Raw genomic sequence first — 19,271 nt, 5'->3', positions numbered from 1 at the left:
TTTTTCTCATTTGAAATGTTTTTGAGTAAGCCTGGTAGCAGGCTATCATGTTAGCGCCTGCTACCATGATAGCCTATATGCTGTCATGGTAGCAGGCGCTACTTTATTAACATGTCGGCCACCAAAATACTCTTACCTTGACTTGATGTCGCTGGAATTGGGTCAGGATGTTCTTCGGTTGTGCCCTTTCCTCCGACAAAATGCTTGCTACATATGTACTTGAATTTGGTAACTTTTTTCTGGGTTGAACTGTTGTGTAGGCCGACCGCCCCGGTGTTCCAAGCGTACACATTTCTCCTTGGCAGTCTTGAAGAAAACATCCTTCATATGCGGCCGATCAGCGTAACTCGAGTCGCTGTTGCACGTTCCATAGCAACAATGTTTAAAAACCATGGTCTTAGATTTGGAAAAAGCATTTGTTTACCGAGTAAAACCAAGGGTAACGCACGTCTCTTTTACAGCGACACAGCGGCGGACTATGCAAGCATGCCCTACTGCTTACCACGTGATGTGACGTCATCGTGACGTTGTGTTTCTAAAAATAGCTCGCGCGCGGTACCGCATTGACGCGCCCACTCGGGGGCTGTTGGACGCATCGCTTCATGCCTTTGCCCTTGGGGGTCAAGGGAAATCGGCCGTGTCCTGTCCACCCTGGTTCAGGCACGCCGTCAAGTGTGGCTGGCTCAGTCTCCTTTGACTGAAGCCTGTAGTCGGACCCTGATGAGCCTTCCAGTGGTTCCGGGGGAGTTGTTTGGCTCTGCTGCACTTGCAGCCTTGGAGCGGTCGGCCCAGGCTTCCCGTACCAAGCAGCAGTTGGCTGGCCTTCATCGCAGACCATCGCGGCATCCTGCTGCGGGTGCCTCGGCATCTCTTTCACGCACATATGTTGCTCGGACTACACCCCCCATGGGGCCGCCGCGACCTGCTGCGGCACCTACTGCAGCGCCTACTGCAGGACCTGCTCGGGTCGCTTCCCGACCCGGACAGTTTCCTCGGCGGCCCTCCCGCCCTCTTAAGGGCAGGGGGTCTCGGAAATGACATCACCGAGCTGGCGGTGGGACACTTTACCCCGGACCAGCTCAGTTGTTGGGCCGCTCTCGTTCCCGATCCGTGGGTGGTGTCTACAATTACCCGGGGTTATGCGCTACAGTTCCGCCGCTGCCCCCCAGTTCCTGGTCGAGTCAGGATGACGGTGATTCACGGCCTGGAAATGGCTCAGACTCTGAGCCAAGAGATAGGCGCCTTGCTGGCCAAGGGTGCTATACTGCCTGTCGAGCCCCTGCAGGATCCAGGGGGCTTTTACTCAAAATATTTTTTAGTCCCAAAAAAGACTGGTGGACTCCGCCCAATTTTGGACCTGAGAGGTCTGAATGTTTTCTTGAAGGCTATCCCTTTCCACATGTTGAGCGTCAGGGATGTGCTTCAGGCAGTCTCCCCAGGCGACTGGTACACCTTGGTCGACTTGAAGGACGCATACTTTCATGTCCCGATTGCACCGCATCATCAGCAGTTCCTCCGCTTTGCGTTTCAGGGCAAGCATTTTCAGTTCAGAGTCCTTCCGTTCGGCCTCTCCCTGTCCCCACGTGTGTTCACGCAGTGCGTAGCTGCGGCCCTGTGTCCTCTGCAGGCCAAGGGGCTGAAGATCCTGCCCTACTTGGACGACTGGCTCATCTGTGCGCCCACAGAAGCTCAAGCCGCTGCAGACACACGCACGCTGCTCGATCATATAGAGCTGTTGGGTCTTCCTGTGAACTGGCAGAAGAGCAACTTGGTTCCATCTCAGGTGGTCACGTTTCTCGGCATCACGATGGACTCCTTAACCATGACTGCTCGACCATCGCCTCAGCGTGTCGAGAGCATTCTGCAGATGCTGCCCGCTTTTCTGCCCGGCCATGCACCCCCCTTTATTCTCTATCTTCGTCTATTGGGCATGCTGACTGCGGCTGCTGCGGTAACACCCCTGGGGCTGCTGTCTCTGCGACCACTGCAAATGTGGCTCAACAGCCAGAGGCTGGACCCTTCTCTTACGCCGCACCGTCGCAAGAGGCTGCGGGTGTCCTCTTATTGCCTCGCGTCACTAGCTCAGTGGCGGGATGCAGCATTTATGACCCGGGGGGTTCCACTGGGCTCTCTGCCGTCTCGACGGGAGGTCGTCTCTACCGACGCATCCACCACAGGGTGGGGGGCGTCGTGGCAGTGGCAGATTGCCCGAGGGACATGGTCTCCGCAGGAAAAGCGGCAGCACATCAACGTCCTGGAGCTAGAGGCTGTGCGGCGGGCGTTGCAACACTTCCTCCCAGGCCTGCGCCACAGGCATGTCCTGGTGCGGTCGGACAATACTTCGGTGGTGTTTCATATCAACCATCAGGGGGGAACACGGTCGATAGCCCTGCTGAGGCTGACCCAGAAGCTCTTGACTTGGGCGGCCCCTCTTTTCACCAGCCTCAGAGCAGCCCACATTCCAGGGGTCCAGAATGTTCCGGCCGATATTCTCTCTCGAGGACGCCCACCACAGGGGGAGTGGAGGCTCCATCCGGAGGTAGTGGAGATCATTTGGCAGAGGTACGGAAGGGCGGCTGTAGATCTGTTCGCATCCAAGGAGACAACACATTGCCCCCTGTGGTTCTCCCTGGCAGACAGTGCCAGTCCCCTGGGTCAGGATGCGCTGGCACACGACTGGCCCAGGGTGCTGCTCTATGCGTTTCCGCCACTTCCCCTGATAGGCCCAACGCTCCTGAGGGTCCTTCAGGAAGGGCATCAGGTCGTTCTGGTCGCCCCCCGGTGGCCAAGGAGGACCTGGTTTCCACTGCTGCACAGGCTCTGTTGCAGCTCTCCGATGCCTCTTCCCCGCAGGAAGGACCTCCTGTCACAACTGGGTGGTCAGATCCTGCATCCCAACCCCAGTCGCCTCCATCTCTGGGTTTGGCCGCTACAGGGCCCGGCATGTCCTTCTCTGAGTATGACGGAGACATCGGGCATACAATGACTAATGCCAGGGCCCCTTCCACACGACTGGTGTACACTCATAAGTGGAAAGTTTTTAGCAGCTGGTGTCAGGCAAGACATGAGGACCCGGTGCACTGCCCTGTTTCTGTTATTTTGACCTTCCTTCAAGGACTGCTCTCCCAAGGTCGGTCTCCTTCCACTCTGAAAGTTTATGTTGCTGCCATCTCTTGCTGGCATTCAGGGATGAGTGGGGAAACGGTTGGCCGTAACAAAGATATTTCTTTGTTTCTGAGAGGCGCCCGTCGCTTGCGCCCTCCCACACGCCCTGTTGTGCCCGTGTGGGACCTCTCCCTTGTCCTCGCCGCCCTGCGATCTCCTCCATTTGAACCATTGGCGGAGGCGAGCCTTGAGTGCGTGTCAAAAAAGACAGCTTTTCTCCTCGCCATGGCTTCAGCAAAACGGGTGGGTGAGCTCCATGCGTTGTCTGTTCATGAGTCTTGTTGCCGCTGGAACCCGGCTGGTTCTGGCGTCACACTCTGGCCTGACGCTGCTTTTCTTCCCAAAGTGGCCTCTACTGCGAGCCATGCTGTGCCCCTCCAGCTTGCTCGCCTTGATGCAGGTGGGGCCGATGAGCCTCTCTGCCCTGTTCGGGCACTAGAGGCATATGTCAGACTCACAGCTTCCCTCCGGCAGTCTAATAGTCTGTTTGTTTGCTATGCTGGGCCCCGCAAGGGGCAGGCCCTTTCTAAACAGCGTCTGGCACGTTCGATTGTGGACGTGGTAGAACAAGCTTACGTTCTACAGGGCCGCCAGCCCCCTGCTGGTGTACGATGCCATTCCACCAGGAGCATTAGTGTGTCATGGGCCGCCATGACTGGGGTTTCTCTGGAGGCTATTTGTGCAGCAGCCTCTTGGTCATCCCCGAATACCTTTGCTAGGTTTTACAGGGTTAACCTGGCTGCCCTTCAACCAATGGAGGCGATCCTATCCCAAGGACCACCATCATCCCAGTGAGGTGGGCATGTTTTTTTTTCTGGGGTCCTCTCTTTTCCATGTGTGATTCCTCAGGACTCTGTTGGTAATCGTCATCCAGTGCTTTAAGCACCGCCTCTGGCGGTCAGTAGGGATGAAATAGAATGAAAGTTACGACTGTAACTACGGTTCTATGAATCCCAGATGACCGCCAGAGCGCTCGGTCCCTCGGAATCATCGTGTTGTTCGCGAGAAGATTAAGGGACTGAGCTGTCGCTGTCACGTGACTATATGGGCTCCGGAGTCACCGGGGGTCACACGTGACTATGTTGGTATAAGATTCTCGACCTGTGCATGCGCAAGAGTGATCATTCAGTGCTTTAAGCACCGCCTCTGGCGGTCATCCGGGATTCATAGAACCGTAGTTACAGTCGTAACTTTCGTTATTTAGTCCAAAGCTCTGAGCTGCCCTCAGGTCTTCAGGAAGGCTGATCCACAGCTGAGGGCCGCAGGTGGAGAAAGTCTCCTCATGGTAGGTTCTAGTTCTCACAATGAGCCACCAGAAACACAGAGACCCACTGAGAACAACTGAGCCAGGATGATGGAGAACATGTGAGCCCAGCAGCAGAACATGGGACCAATGTTCAGTGATCAGTGACTGAAGGAGCAGAACTTTAACCAGACGCCATGTTTCCTTAGAGATAAGCCTCCATGCAGGCTGCTGCTTTAGCTTGAAGATGAATCCAGAACAATGTGAGCTGAAACTCTGTTAAATGATCCATGTTTAGAACATTCTGGCTCTGAGATCCACTGTTCTAGCAGAACCCTGAGCCAGACTAGAAGACAGCAGCATTTTAAACAGACGCCAGAGCCATCAGACTTAAATATCCAGCAGCAGCAAGTGATCATGGATGGATTTATGTTCAAGGAGAGTTTATTGTTGGCTGCTAATCTCCAAGCTCTAGTGCCCCCCCCCAACCCTAAGCCCAGAACATCTTCATCAGCAGCCGCCACTGCTGAGAACCACACCTTGATCTGGACCTTCACACGTCATGATAACATGTTCTGGTTCTGCTGGCTTTAACTCTTTAAATCAGTTCTACTGGATCACATATCAGACATCAGTTCATCATGTTTCTGGCACTTTTACATTCAGGGACATTCATTTTCTACATTTGATCATTTATTTGTTCATGTTTCAGTTTTAACCTGCATCCTGGTGGCTTCACCTCACATCTTCTATTCTTTATTCAGATTGAAGGACTGCAGTTTGTCAGAGATCAGCTGTGAACATCTGGGTTCTGCCCTGAAGTCCAACCCGTCCCATCTGACAAAACTGGTCCTGAGTCACAACAAAGACCTGAAAGATGGTGGAGTGAAGGAGCTCTGTGGTTTCCTCCAGACTCCCCTCTGCAAACTACAGACATTGAGGTCAGACTCCATGTTTTAGTTCTGATATCTGTGATGTGAAAGTTGTGTTGACACTAAACTGCAGACATCTGGCTGATATTCTACTGATCCACACTGAGGATCTTCATGGTAAAGTCTGCTTTCTTCTTCACTGCTTTGCTCCACTTAAAGTTTCTTTCTTTTTCTAACTTCCTGTCAGCATTTATTCAATAATCAGCAGAAAACATCAAACAATGAGCTGAATTTCAGTTTAGAGTTGCAGCTTTTATCCAGAACTGAGGAAGAGAGAAGAAATAAAATGCTGATGTTTCATTTATTTGAAGGTTTTTCATCTCTTTAAACCTTCATCAGGTCAGTTTTTCTCCATTTTCTACAGGATGATGTTAAAATAATTGAATAAGTGGATGTAATTGAGCTGAAAAGCAAAGTTCAGATCTTCTATTGTAATAAATCTTTGCTGAGTTTGTTCCTGGACTTGGAGCCAGTTTTTAATGTTGTCTCTCTGTGTAACTGAGTCTGAGCCCTGATCTCAGGTCAGAAGCGGACAGCATTGGGACCCCCAGTGTGTAGAAATGCCCCTCATGTGAAGCGGCTCAGAGGGGATTCAAGCCAGTTTAGAAAAGTCAATTTCAGCTCCTGGAATCTGTGTGACAGGAACAAATCTAAAATCCCTGATTGATGCTTCAGCACTTTTAGAAGCTCTGCAAGGATTTTACTGACTAAAAGACTCAGACACAACATGTCACAGTAGCAGGTTCTGCTTCTGGGAGCTTCAGCTCCTAAAGTCAGTTTACATGAAATATTCTCCATCACATCATGTTTTTATGGCTGTGGAATCATTAAAATAGTCCATTTATCTGCATTAATCTCCATTTGCTCATAGTTCCTCCACTAAAATCTTTCTTATCAACAGCCAACATCTTTTATAAACTCTTATTTTTCCCCTTACTGTAGAGCGTGGATGTTGGGCTTCACCTTGTGGATGAAATGATGTGTAAAGGCCAGTTTAAGTAGCAGCTTGAGGGCTGCGTAGATGGAGCTCAGAATAATACGTGTGCCCACATCGCCAACTTACCGGGGATCAAATGAAGGAGTATGGTAAACTCAATAAGCTAAACACAAAGGCAGAAAATCAAGACAACAAAGAGAATGGTCTGTTTCTGAGGCTGAAGGAGAAACAGTTGTGATGACAGAGTTTAAAATGGTCTTAAACGGTCAAAGAGGGTGTGTCCTTTGGTAAGTGGAATCTGATCAAACTTACTAAAGAAATCAACTCACTGGTTGGAAAAGTGAGAAATGTCCTAGGTGAGAATGTGAGGGGGAGAATGTTAGATAACAGGAAATATGTGTGCGGTTTTATTTCAGGTTATTTCTCCTGATGTTGATGACATTAAATCTAATTTATCAGGAGGGAAAGTAGTTGAAGTCAAACGGTTGAAAAGAAACAAAAATGGAGAAAGGAGTGATAGTTTTTCTATCATGCTAAAGATTGAAGAGAAAACTCTAGCAGACAAAGTGTTTGTGGGATAAATGAGTTCTGATGTTAAACCATTTATTACTCCACCACTGCGGTGCTTTAAATATCAAAGATGTGGACATGTGGCGGCAGAATGCATGGAAACAGAAGTGTGGGAGATGTGCTGGCGATGAGTATGGAAATGTGAGGAAGGAGCTCCTTTGAGATGTTGTAATGGTGGAGGTGGACATAGTTCAGGTTTCAGGGGATGTGTAGCTAGTAAAAGAGCTGTGGAAGTACAGAAAGTTAAAATCACTGCTGGGATCACTGATGCAGAAGCAACTAAAAAAGTGCCTGTTCCACCAATAAATGCCCATAAGCCATCTTAGATCTTAAATCAAAGTCTGCTAACATCTTCTCTGGGTTTTCTACCTTCACATTCCTCTCTCCAATCATCACCAGGGTTACGTGTTCCACAGATTATTGTGACCAGGTGAGCAGCAATCACTTTAATGCGGTACCGCGCGCGAGCTATTTTTAGAAACACAACGTCACGATGACGTCACATCACGTGGTACGCAGTTGGGCAAACTCCGGAAAGCCGCCGTTGTTTCGCTGTAAGAGACGTGCGTTAGCCTAGGTTTTACTCGGTAAACGACTGCTTTTTCCAAATCTAAGACCATGGTTTTTAAACATTGTTGCTATGGAACGTGCAACAGCGACTCGAGTTACGCTGATCGGCCGCATATGAAGGATGTTTTCTTCAAGACTGCCAAGGAGAAATGTGTACGCTTGGAACACCAGGGCGGTCGGCCTACACAACAGTTCAACCCGGAAAAAGTTACCAAATTCAAGTACATATGTAGCAAGCATTTTGTCGGAGGAAAGGGCACAACCGAATAACATCCTGACCCAATTCCAGCGACATCAAGTCAAGGTAAGAGTATTTTGGTGGCCGACATGTTAATAAAGTAGCGCCTGCTACCATGATCGCATATAGGCTATCATGGTAGCAGGCGCTAACATGATAGCCTGCTACCAGGATAGCTTACTCAAAAACATTTCAAATGAGACAAACATTAAACATATACCCATTCCTGGACGGTGATTGCAAAAAAAAAAAAAAAAAAAAAAAAAAACGGCCGACGCTGCCATGATCGCCGCGCAGGAAAAAAAAAACAAAGCTTACCGTTCATCAACTCGGCCAGTTTTCCAGTCTTTTTAAGCCCTCGAACCTCAAGCCATCGTTTGAGCTGAAGGTTGGTGTGTTCTTCGACAGTGCGACCAGTAATCCGTGTGCCTGGGACATCGTCTTGGGAAAGTTTAACGGCTGTAAAGTCGGTCATATCTGTTATCCGTGCGTTCTCTCCTGTATGCTTTCTCTCCTGTATGCCCTACCTAAGCGGCAAAAGGGGCGTTGCTCTTGAGACGGTGACGTCACGTGCGCGGTACCGCATTGCTGCAAACAGTCAAACACACTCGTGCGTAATGCTGCTGGCTGGATGCATTGGCACTGCTGGAAGTGCAGATGGAGAATTGAGGAAACGCGCTTTCAGGGATCAAAGATTTCCTGGCCAATAATGAGGACTGGCCAATATCCTGCTTCTGACTCCCAGCATGCATTGTGCTGTTCCCCACAGGGGAAAGTGGCTCCACCTCCCTGTGAGGAGGTGAAAGGCAGCTCTCCAACCCCCAGAGAGCAGAGAAGGAGGCTTTCTGCTCACACCCAGGCAGTGCTCACTTTTTTAGGGGGGGGGGGGACCTCTCTCCTCTGAATGTGGATCTGAACCCACAGCCACAGGGGAATTTCAACAAGGAGCACAGCGTGGTTTACTTTTTAACAACTTATTTTAACAGCTTCTTAACAACTTGATTTAATGTGGACAACATCTGAGCTTTTTCCTCTGATTTCCACATTTAATAAACGCCTCTCTGGGAAATTTTCCCAACGTTTCTTTGCTTTTTCTCCGTGGCTGCCACGTCACCATGATGAAAAAATGATCAGCTGACACATTTTCTACACATTAACATTCATGATGTGCTTTGCATCGAGCGTTTCTGCTTGAATCTGGGCATGTAGAGGGCAGAACCTGAGCCAGAACCTGGTACCAAATGTATCGCTACAGCTGGGATCTAGAAAGGAAAATGGCTGCTGCTGTGTCTGAGCATGGTTTGATTCATCTGAATATTTTTTACCATACTCCATTTTCTTTTTCTTGGCGTTCACTTTTAGTACGGATTCCACACAAAGTTTCTAAATGAGAGCCAGGACTGTAAAAACTGCTAAAAAAGTTTTAACTGTTGAAAGTTCTGATATTGTTGATTGTTGAAGAGCTGAAGTCAGCAGGTCTTTATTGAAGCAGCAGCTTGTTGTCATTAATATTAATGAGAGTTCTTTAACTGGTTCTGTTGGACTGTTAGAACCTGCATCCTGGTGGCTTCAGCTCACATCTTTCATTCTTTATTCAGATTGTGGGGCTGCAGTTTGTCAAAGATCAGCTGTGATCATCTGGTAATGGCGCTGAAGTCCAACCCGTCCCATCTGACAGAACTGGTCCTGATAGGAAACAACCTGAAGAAGTCAGATGTTCAGCAGCTGCAGGATCTTGTAAAGAGTCCAGACTACAAACTGAAAACTCTGTAAGTAGATGGTTGGAGTGAGTCCAGCTGCTGTCAGCAGAACTGTTCTGAACCCAGTTGGTAGCAAAGCAAAGATCCAGTGTTTCCAGTAAAGCTGCAGCTTCTCAGTGGGAGGAGAATGGTGACAGGCTTCCTGATTGGACACAAAGACAACAATGAGCCAATCAGAGGAGCCAGCAGCTTGTTGTGTTCCTGTCTTTGTGTCCATGTGAAGATGACTGTTGTTGTTGTGTTCATGTCTTCCAGCTGACAGCCTTCCACCATGTCTAGAGACAGTGGTCCTCATTCATCAAGCTGTGGAGCATCAGATCTGATCTCAGACTCTTTGTTCTCTCATTTCAACAGCAAACAGCTGATCAGTTTCATCTTAGTCACAGCTCTGAGATCAGTCTGACTGCAGCCTGCAAATCACTGATTTCACAGCCCATCATTCCATTTAGTCACCATGTGGTCTTTCTACAGAGCACAAGCTCTGCTGAAGTCCACTCAGCACATCTGGACATGTGTCCTTCTCTCACTAGTTTCATCCAGATGTGTTCAGGGACAGCCTCCATGTTTCTTAGTCAGCTGATGTTTTAGGAACAGATGTTCATGTTCAGCTTCCAGAGGCTGAAACACTCACTGATCTCCTCTGTTGCTCCTTCTTCTCTCTGCAGGTTTAGGTGGTGATCTTAGTAGAGGAGAGAAGCTGAGCTGTCCTGATGATCCAGAGGTTGAAGCTGCAGCAGTTTGACTTTAAAGAGACTCTGACTGGATCCTGATGATGAACTCTGACCTTAGAGATGTTGATCCTGTTTATCTGATCATGTCTGTCATTTAGTGTCTGATATTGTTTCTCTGTGGACCAATGAGGATCAAATGAAAACTAAGCTGCATTTAGTGGCTCCATGGAGTTTTGATCTGAATCTGATGAAACTGCAAAGTTGATCTTTTTTCTCTCTGCTTCATTTTCAGCCTTTAACCCAGAAATCTGAAATAAAGCTCAGCTCTAAAGTTTTCAGGCTGCATGTTTGCTTCGTTGTGATGCAGTTTCTGCAGGTTTTTCAGCATATTTTAGATGTTTTCTGCAAATGTTTGGGCAGCTCTGCTCCTTTTATCTGTTGCTGCAAACAGCTCAGTGAGTAAATGATGGTTTCTTCAATCAGAGGATGAAGCTTTTCTTCAGGATTTTACATCAAATCTTTTTAGTTCCTTCTTTCTGAAGGTAAAATCTAAAAGTGAGTAAAGATAAAGTTTGATCTGCTCCAGCTTTTCCTTTGGTGAGCATGGAAACACTTTCTGCAGCAGCTCAGAGACTTTCAGATCTTCTCTGGAGGGTTTTCTCTGTTCTTCCTGCAGAACGGTTCTGGTTCTGTTGGATCTGAGGATCATCATGTGGCTCTGCTCTGCTGAGGTCAGAACATAGATTTTAATCCTGTTTAGGGACTGTGGGGGTAAAACCTTCACCTGCAGCTCCTCATCAAGTCTACTGTGGACGTTGGAGAAGGAAAAGAGATTTTCTCTTTTCATCAGAAATTCAAACATGAATCATTTCCTTTTTTCTCGTTTCCTGGACATTTCAGACGGACCAGAACCAGAATCTACAGAACCTGGATCCTCAGATTGTCTCCCTGTTACATAAATAACTTTAGAACCTGAGAAAGACGACATCTGGCATCCAAGCAGACAGGCAGATAGATAGAAAATCATTTTAGATGTGTTGAATTTTAAAATTGGGTTAAAATGAGGAATTATTAAAATGATTCATGCATCAAACAGGGATTACTAGATTTAGTCAGAACTGAGTTTAAAAGCAGAAGTTTAACAAGTTATCTGGATCCTTTGGTTCAGTTTCTAGCTTTAAAACATCCATTAGAACCAAAGATCAGCAGGTGGTGTCTCACTTGATTCCCACTAAAAATCCCTGAGTGGAAATGAAAAGCTGGACTGTCAGTGTGGTTCAGTCAGAGCAGCTTTAGAGACCATTCCTCTGATGGAAGCGTGGGAACCTTAGAGGAACATTTCTCTGTTCATTTGTTCTGAAACATTTGTTCTCTGGATGTTTCCTCTGGTTTCCAGCCTTCATTCTGTCTCCATCAGGATAGGAGACCGGCAGGTGGCGCTGCTGAGCAGCTTCAGCTTTCTATGGAGCCACATTAGCAGAACCTTAATGGATCCAAACTGTTAGGCCAGATCCAGGCAGCCTTCGTGTTCTCTACATGATCTGGGATGAAGAGAAAAGCTCGGAGCACATTGTTGGAAACTGTGGCACAAAGAATGGAGTGAATCATTTCTTCATGTGCAGCTATGTACCTAGGATGAAACATCTGCTACAATTTGGCTAAATAGTTTTAGTCCCAGCAAATAAAAAATAAGCTGAGCCAGCAGTTTATGTCCGTAAACATGAAATGCTGCTACAGCCATGGAGAAACCTTTAGTAAGAGCTTCTCTGGTTTTCTAATCAACACTATACAGTGAGTTATTAATATGAACAGAAATATTGAGTCAAACATTCAGGAAGATGCTCACATGCATCTGTGAGAAAAGTTCCCACGCAGCGTCGTCTATGAAATGCAGATGAATGTCTTTGTCCTGACATCTTTTCAGCAGCTCACTGATGACACATTCTGGATCTGCAAGCCTGTTTCCAGAAGAAAAAACTAATAAATACATGAGAAAATATGAAAATAACAGAGAATTCAGCATTTCTGGACAGCATCTGAGGGTTTTCCATCTTTAACCACAGGTAATGACTTCTGCTCAGATTAATGAACGCACCTTTCTCCACCAGTTCAACAACATTAATGGTATTTCATGGCGGCAGCAGCTCCAGATACACCAGTTACGTCACATTTGCTTTGCTGGTTCTGGATCAGAGTAAATCTGCAGCTTTGAAGTTGCTACAGTCCTGATCAATGGAGAAAACAGAGGTCGTCAGTCAAGCTAATAGAACTGGAACAAAATGCAGATTATGTCAAAGAAACTCAGGATCCCAACATAGTCCGTGGGCCAGAATCTGTAGGACGCTTCCTTAAGAAGTTTCCTATGAACTGTCAGGGGGCAACTTTCTTCCACCGGGAAAAGTTGCTACACATAGCAGTGATCTCAAAACACCAACGTTCCCACGTTTTCACTTGCACATCAATAAGTTATAGCCGATAAAAAAATCTAAACTGTGGCGCTCCGGTCCAAGAGGTCACGTGATTCGATTTTTGCTGCTCAGCCAATCAGATCGCTGTATTGTCAGCTGTGCGCGTTCACCAGTTCATCATGGCTGCTCTCGTAAGATGTTTGTATGCGTTTGTTTCCAGACGAAGAAAGCCCAATAATAGCATTTTCTGGCGCCAGCTGGCAGAGATCTTGATGGCAAGAAAAAATAAATAGCCCAAAATTAAAAATAAAATGAAGAGTTTTTCTTCTGCTTTGTTGAAATGTTGTTGAACGGTTTGTGTTAAACTTCTATTGACAAAACAGTTGTTTTCTTTTATTTTTATAATACCAAATAATGTCTTTAATAAAGGAAAAGGTCAACCAGCAGAAGTTCTCCATTAAAACAGTTTGTGTTAAACTTCTGTTGACAAAACAGTCGTTTTCTTTTATTTTTATAATACCAAATAATGTCTTTAATAAAGGAAAAGGTCAACCAGCAGAAGTTCTCGAATAAAACAGTTTGTGTTAAACTTCTGTTGACAAAACAGTCGTTTTCTTTTATTTTTATAATACCAAATAATGTATTTAATAAAGGAAAAGGTCAACCAGCAGAAGTTCTCCATTAAAACAGTTTGTGTTAAACTTCTGTTGACAAAACAGTCGTTTTCTTTTATTTTTATAATACCAAATAATGTCTTTAATAAAGGAAAAGGTCAACCAGCAGAAGTTCTCCATTAAAACAGTTTCCTGGGTCTCTGCAGAGATCATGTGGAGCCGTTTCTGACTGAGACTGCGTTCAGAAAATGAAACCATAACCTGTCCAGGCTGCCACAGGTCCTGCTTCCATTTTTCTTCTATTATTTTAAAGATGTTCACATGAACAGAGAAGCTCATTGCTATTCTTTCCATCTGCCTGCATTTCTCCACATAGCGTCCTTCCATCGGTGCGCAGTGCTGCGGCACATGGCAGCTGCCTTTGGGACCATGATGACAGACTAAGAATGAGCGCAGTTATTTTAGTTTTCCTCAATAACACTGCATGTGTTTGGAACCACGTTTCTAGTTTCCCCTATGAACAGCACCCAGATTCTCTGACCTGCACTCTATCAAATACTTCACAGAGAGAAAATAGTGTCTTAATTGGCAACAGTGTATGGTGCAAATAGAGTGCGTAACTGAGCACAATCGCAAGGCTAAGAGAACTACAACTAAAATTTAAATGCATGGATGATCCAGTTAACAGAGCAGCAGTAAGAACAATCAGAGTCCTGATTTTTTTGGTCTTAACCAGCGGTGAAAGTACGAAGCAGGAGGCAAAGGGGGAGAGCAGCTCCCAGATAAATCCTTCATTCAGAACCAGTCATGGCTGCACGCTGGATCACTTCTGCTAACCAGATACAGTCTAAAACGCCAATTAGTCTCTTTAGACGTTTTCTTCTCATTTGTTCTGCATTTTTTTAACTACATGCGCGGTGTTTCTGTGCTTCACCGCTCTTACTGCCCCCCCTCCCCTCCTAGGAGCCAGGTGCTTTTATCAGCGGCCAGCCTTTAAAATGTGAATCACTACATTTAATGTCCTTCCACTCGTACCAAAATGTCCCAATTAAAATCAGTAGGAGAGTCAGTAGCTGTGTTTCATGCTCTTTTGTTTCTAACCACACAGAACCAGCGGTGCTTCGGTGGGCGTGGTCCCTTGAGTTTGAATTCAGGTGCGCAAAACTACGTTACATGTACTTTAGGTGCGCACTTTTAAGGGTCATTTTAAGGAACTTGTAACATCAGGGGCTTCAGCTCAGACCCATTATTCCTTCTCTTCCCTCTAAAGGAGCCCTTTACAGTCTTCCTTTATGAATTTTCCTCACTGTTTATCCCTCACAGCCCATGAGGTTAAAATCCAGCAGCTGGATCAGCGTAAAGACGCAGCGTGAACCCCTGTGTGCTTTAAGTGTGGCAGCTGAGTGAAAAATGTTGGACCGTATAGGCTTGATGAAACTCTGCCTCATTCACAAATGAGACCAACATGGATAGAATAATGATAATCTGTAGTGTTTTCATTGCCTGGATGTGAATCTGATAATTCATATTGTGCCTTTTATAATCAACTACAATTATTTCTTAAAGTCAGGAAACAAAGATTTCTCTTCCAGGGTCCAGTCAGCCACGCCCCCCGAAAATTAACATAATCTCACTCTTAACTTTTGATAAAAATTGAGAGTTCTCGTCAGAATGAATATTTTGGCCGGTAAAAAATATGGGCTGCTTTAAGTCCATCAGGAACAAGGATTTGTTCAGTCCAAGTCCACCTACCCCACTCAGGATAGTACAAGCCAACGGCCTCCACACTAAATCAGTAGGACCACACAGGAACCTCTGTAGGAACTGGAAACGGAAAGCAGCCCCCCTGCTGCTGAGCTGGATCAGGCCCTGTCCTCCATCGTCCTTCACTCTGCGGCACCCAGTGCAGTTTGTCCCAGAAAGAGTCAACAAGAAGAGCCTGGATCTTTGACAGCAGGTCAGGTGGGGGGGTCAATACATGACAGGCGGTGCAATAAAGTGGATGAAACCAAATTATTGACAATTAGAACTCTGCCTCTGTAGGACATCTTTGTCAGAATCCACTTCCACCTTGTTAAACCACCTTTCACCTTATCTAGAACATTTTCCCAGTTTTTCAAACCAAAAGATTGATCACCCAGAAAAACTCCTAAATATTTAAACCCTCTCTTCTTCAGTCCTGGTTCTACAGGGATCATTTTCTCCCTGAAATCATCTGCAAGTGTTCAGCAAATGTTGCCACAGTCAGCTTCACTTTCTCCCAGCTTGGAGTCCCAGAAAATATTGCTTTCATGTGTGATTTCTGGGAATCTTCTGCTGATGTTTTTGCTGAAAGCCAAAGTTAAAGAAGATCCCAGTCAGAGCTGCAGGTCCAGTAAAGTTCTGCTCAGCAGACTGGTCAGCAGCTCAGCCCAGTCTGCTGAGGATCTGGAGATGTTGAGGCTCTCAGCAGCTTTAGGTGAGTCTGATTCCAGGAGATCTCCTCTCCAAAGTGTCTCCAAGTGTCCTGTCCTCCTGAGATGTTTCAGAGCAGCATCCTAACAGCACAGCTGAGGAAACGTGTTGCTTGGAGATGTTCAGCAAGGAAGCAGAGCCTGTGTGGAGGTGACTGCTGCTGCTGCTCTCACTTCTTCTTCTTCTTCTTCTTGCATCCACCTTGATGCTGCCAAGCCTCCTGTGGAGCTTGTGGCCCAGAAAGCAAAGCAACATGTTGGTTTTGCTGAATCTCCTCCAGCTGCAGCAGTTTTCCACCTTAAAGCTGCTTCAGGCCAGATGTGAGGGAAAGAGGAGCTGAAGAGTTCAGCAGATGTTAAAGCTTCATGTCTCCCAGCTCAGCTTCAGGCTGCTCTTCATGTGTCCCTGCAGGTGGCGCTGCTGCTCTCCCTCTGTGGGCCATGCAGCAGCGCCACCTGCTGTCCACACCAACTAACTGCAGCCAGCAATCCTTCCTGTCTGCATCTGCCTCTTCAGTTTGGCTTTAAAGCATCATGTGTGTTGCTGCTCTGCTGGAATCAGACAGGAATCATGGTGGAACGTTCACATCTCTGCAGGAAGCAACTAAAAGATCATCTGAACTGAACACAGGCAGAAAAAGATGGAAAAGCTGCAAAGATTCAGCAACTTGGCCATCAGGATTTCCCTGCTGGGACCTAGCTGACCTTTGACCTCCCAGAGCCCAGCATGACTGTGACTATTTAAAGGAGCAAATCAGTCATGTGTTGCTCAGATAGAAAAGTTCAAAAAGTTTCTGTGCTGACAGCCTGACAAAAGTCTTGAATCCCTCCTGATTGTGTTTTGTCTGAGAGAGAGAGCCAAGGCTGAGGAGCACAGAGAGCGCTAGGCAGAAAGGAAAGCTGCAGGCTTCAGTCGGGGAGTGGCTCTTGAAGGCTGCCTCTAGTCAGCCACATCTAGAAGGGAACATTTCTCTGTCTGCTTAGAGCACATTGAACATCTTCCACAGACTGCTACTGTTCTCTGTTTGATTCTGATGGCTTGTGGAGCCCTTCAAAGCTAAACATGATATCTGGCTTTAAAGTTCATGGCTTGAGATGGAAAATTGTGGCTGTGCTGCTCTTTTCTTCTTTTCACTTTCTTTGAGCCCATTTGCAGCTGCTCTTCTGCACTCATTGTCTTTGTGTGTTTTTGCTCCACTACGGCTTTCTGGGAACAAAGACTGATTCTTCAAACTTCTGCATGCTAAAGGCTCCAACTTTTCCACATGCAGAAGGTGACTTTCTATTTCTTGCAGAGATCACTTCTGTCCCTTGGCCCTGCAGAGCTGCCTGAAGCGCTGGAAGGACAATCATCAGGACGGCTTGGACCAAGGACAGGACCAAGGACAGGTAGAAGGGGAGGAGTACGGCAGCTCACAGCTGCCCCCCCCCCCACCATGTAGGTCAAGTTCAGCGCTGAGCAGCAAATCTTGTCCCTGGGTCCAGAAAAGAGCCAAAGTTGTGCTTTCAGCGCAGCATTTGCAGCGTTCTCAGTCAAGATGTGAGTCCAGACTCAGCGCACATCTGATCCTTGTTCAGCTTTGCAGATGAAAAAGTTAAAGGCCAAGCGAGCAGCAGCACAGATGAAGTCACTGCTAGAAAGTGGCTTCTAGTCACCAAGCTGCAGTGGGCTTCCTGAGCCCACCCGCTCCAGGGTGCCACTCCTCCAGAAAGAAGCGCCTGGAAGCCAAAGGTCTTTAAAGGAAACTCTGCTAGGACTGTAAACTTGTAAAGTGCAGTAGTGGCCCATTGTCTGCTTCTGAAGCTTCTGCTTTAATGAGCCAAACATGGAGCACGCTACCTTGATCCACAACACAAGCATGGCTGCTGCTTCTTCTCTGGCTTCTGCTGCTTTCTGCTGGGCTCTGATGACTGCAGCTCTGTCATGTCCTCACAGTCTGATCTCTAAATGATCAACAATGACAAGCGCTCGGCTCTTTGGCCAAATCTCCATCTGGCTTCATGTTGAGCTGCTGGAAGTGGGCTAGAAAAGCTGAAGGATGGAAACATTTCTCAGAGCCTCCCTCCATGTTGCTTTGCTGGCCATTCTACAAGCTGCCAGCTTGCAGCTTCCTCTGACTCCCACCAGCAGAGATTTCTAGTTGCTGCATTAAAGATGGACTTTTCTCTGATATTAGGGCTGCTAGAGCTGCAGCTCTTCTCTTCCTAAAATACAGCAGCTTCTGCTGCTAGCAAAGTTTTCACAGCCTCAAAGCTGAGCACATTCATTTTCTCTGGCTTTTCATCCACACATCAGCTGCTCAACATCCATCAGCTGCTGCAGAGTCCTGCTAGCAAACTGACTTCCACTACAGGCCCCTACAGGCTAAAGTATTCACACCCCATTAAAGTCCTTTTAGCAGCTGACCACCACAAACTCTGCTGATTTTACTGCCATTTGATTTGGCAGATCAACACAAAGCAGCACATCCAGGCTCATTAGTGGAAACTTTTTCCCCCTGAATAACTCCATCTAATAAAAGTGAAGATGAAATGTGCTGCAGATTTCTTTGAAGACTCATTAGTTTGAAACAGTCCAAGAAGAAAAGCTTGGATTTTCTCCATTGCTGCATCAGAGCAAATGTTCTTCAGCTATAACAGCTTTGAATCAACTTTAAAGCTGAAAACTAAAGAGATCACCAAGAAGTTAATTGATGTGTTTGTGGACTGAAAGCCAGCAGATCAGATTCCTCCTGTAAAGCCTTTAGAACGGCAGCAGAAAGAGATTCTCCAAAACTTTCCCACCTAGAAACAAACAACTAGTTTCCTTTTTCTCCACTTCACCATGATGAGCTACTTTGTCTCCATGTGTCACCTAAAATGCCCAGAAAAGCCACTAAGTCCACGGTTAGGGCTGCAGTTAGATGTGGGGGAGCATCAGGGAGAAAAGGCTCAGAAGGTCATAAATTAGGCTCAGAAATGATGGATTTGATCTGGGGCAGATTTTGAATCCATCAAGCTGTCAATTCAAAGTTGACAGAAAGGACTTGCTGTATTTTGTTGCCTCCAGGTTAGGGATGAGTCTCTGCCTCCAGCCAAGGAGTTCACATGATCTTTGGTGTCTTGTTCCTGTGTGATGGCAGCATGGAGCAGGATGAAGGGCAGACAGCTGGAGGCTTCATCCGCACTAATCAGAATCATCTGCTTTACTGCCAACCTTTGAGCAACAAAGCAGCAATCTGACTTTGCTTCCACTTTGCTCTCAGTCTTCAGACGTTTTCAACAGAAATCTAAAGAATTTGGTGGATTTCTTCTAGTTTTTGTCACATGGAAACTTTTCAGATCATCAAATGAATTTTAATGTCAGACAAACAGAACCTGAGTAGATCCAGAAAGTTATTCTTGTGTTTCTTCTGCTTCAAGCCTTGGCGGCAGCAGCTGCCATCAAGTGGTTCTGAAAACTGCTAATCAGTCTTTTCCATCAGCTGGACCAGTTTGGACCCGCTCTGCTTTGCAGAACTTTTTCATTCAGACACACTGGAGGCTTTTCCAGTATGAACAGCCTGTTTAAGGTCAGGCCACAGCATCTCAGTCAGCTTTAGCTCCAGACTTTGACTAAGCCACTCCACAACCTTCATCCCTGGCTTTGCTGCTGAGCTTTGGATCATTGTCCTGCTGCAGAACCTCAGTCAGCTTGAGTCTAAGGTCCAGAACTGCTTGCAGGACTTTCT

General features: G+C 46.7%; 1 long non-coding RNA gene across 1 annotated transcript; it reads left to right on the top strand.

Moving 5' to 3' along the window:
- The first annotated feature begins 5,176 nt into the window (after positions 1-5,176).
- On the top strand, positions 5,177-10,206 carry LOC118559321. Its single transcript, XR_004928777.1, has 3 exons — positions 5,177-5,349; positions 9,254-9,424; positions 10,081-10,206. It is a non-coding gene; the product is annotated as an uncharacterized LOC118559321 (long non-coding RNA).
- The last annotated feature ends 9,065 nt before the right edge of the window (positions 10,207-19,271 follow it).

Source organism: Fundulus heteroclitus, unplaced genomic scaffold (genome assembly GCF_011125445.2).
Source record: "Fundulus heteroclitus isolate FHET01 unplaced genomic scaffold, MU-UCD_Fhet_4.1 scaffold_274, whole genome shotgun sequence".
NCBI lineage: Eukaryota > Metazoa > Chordata > Actinopteri > Cyprinodontiformes > Fundulidae > Fundulus > Fundulus heteroclitus.
This window is presented reverse-complemented; position numbering and strand designations above follow the sequence as displayed.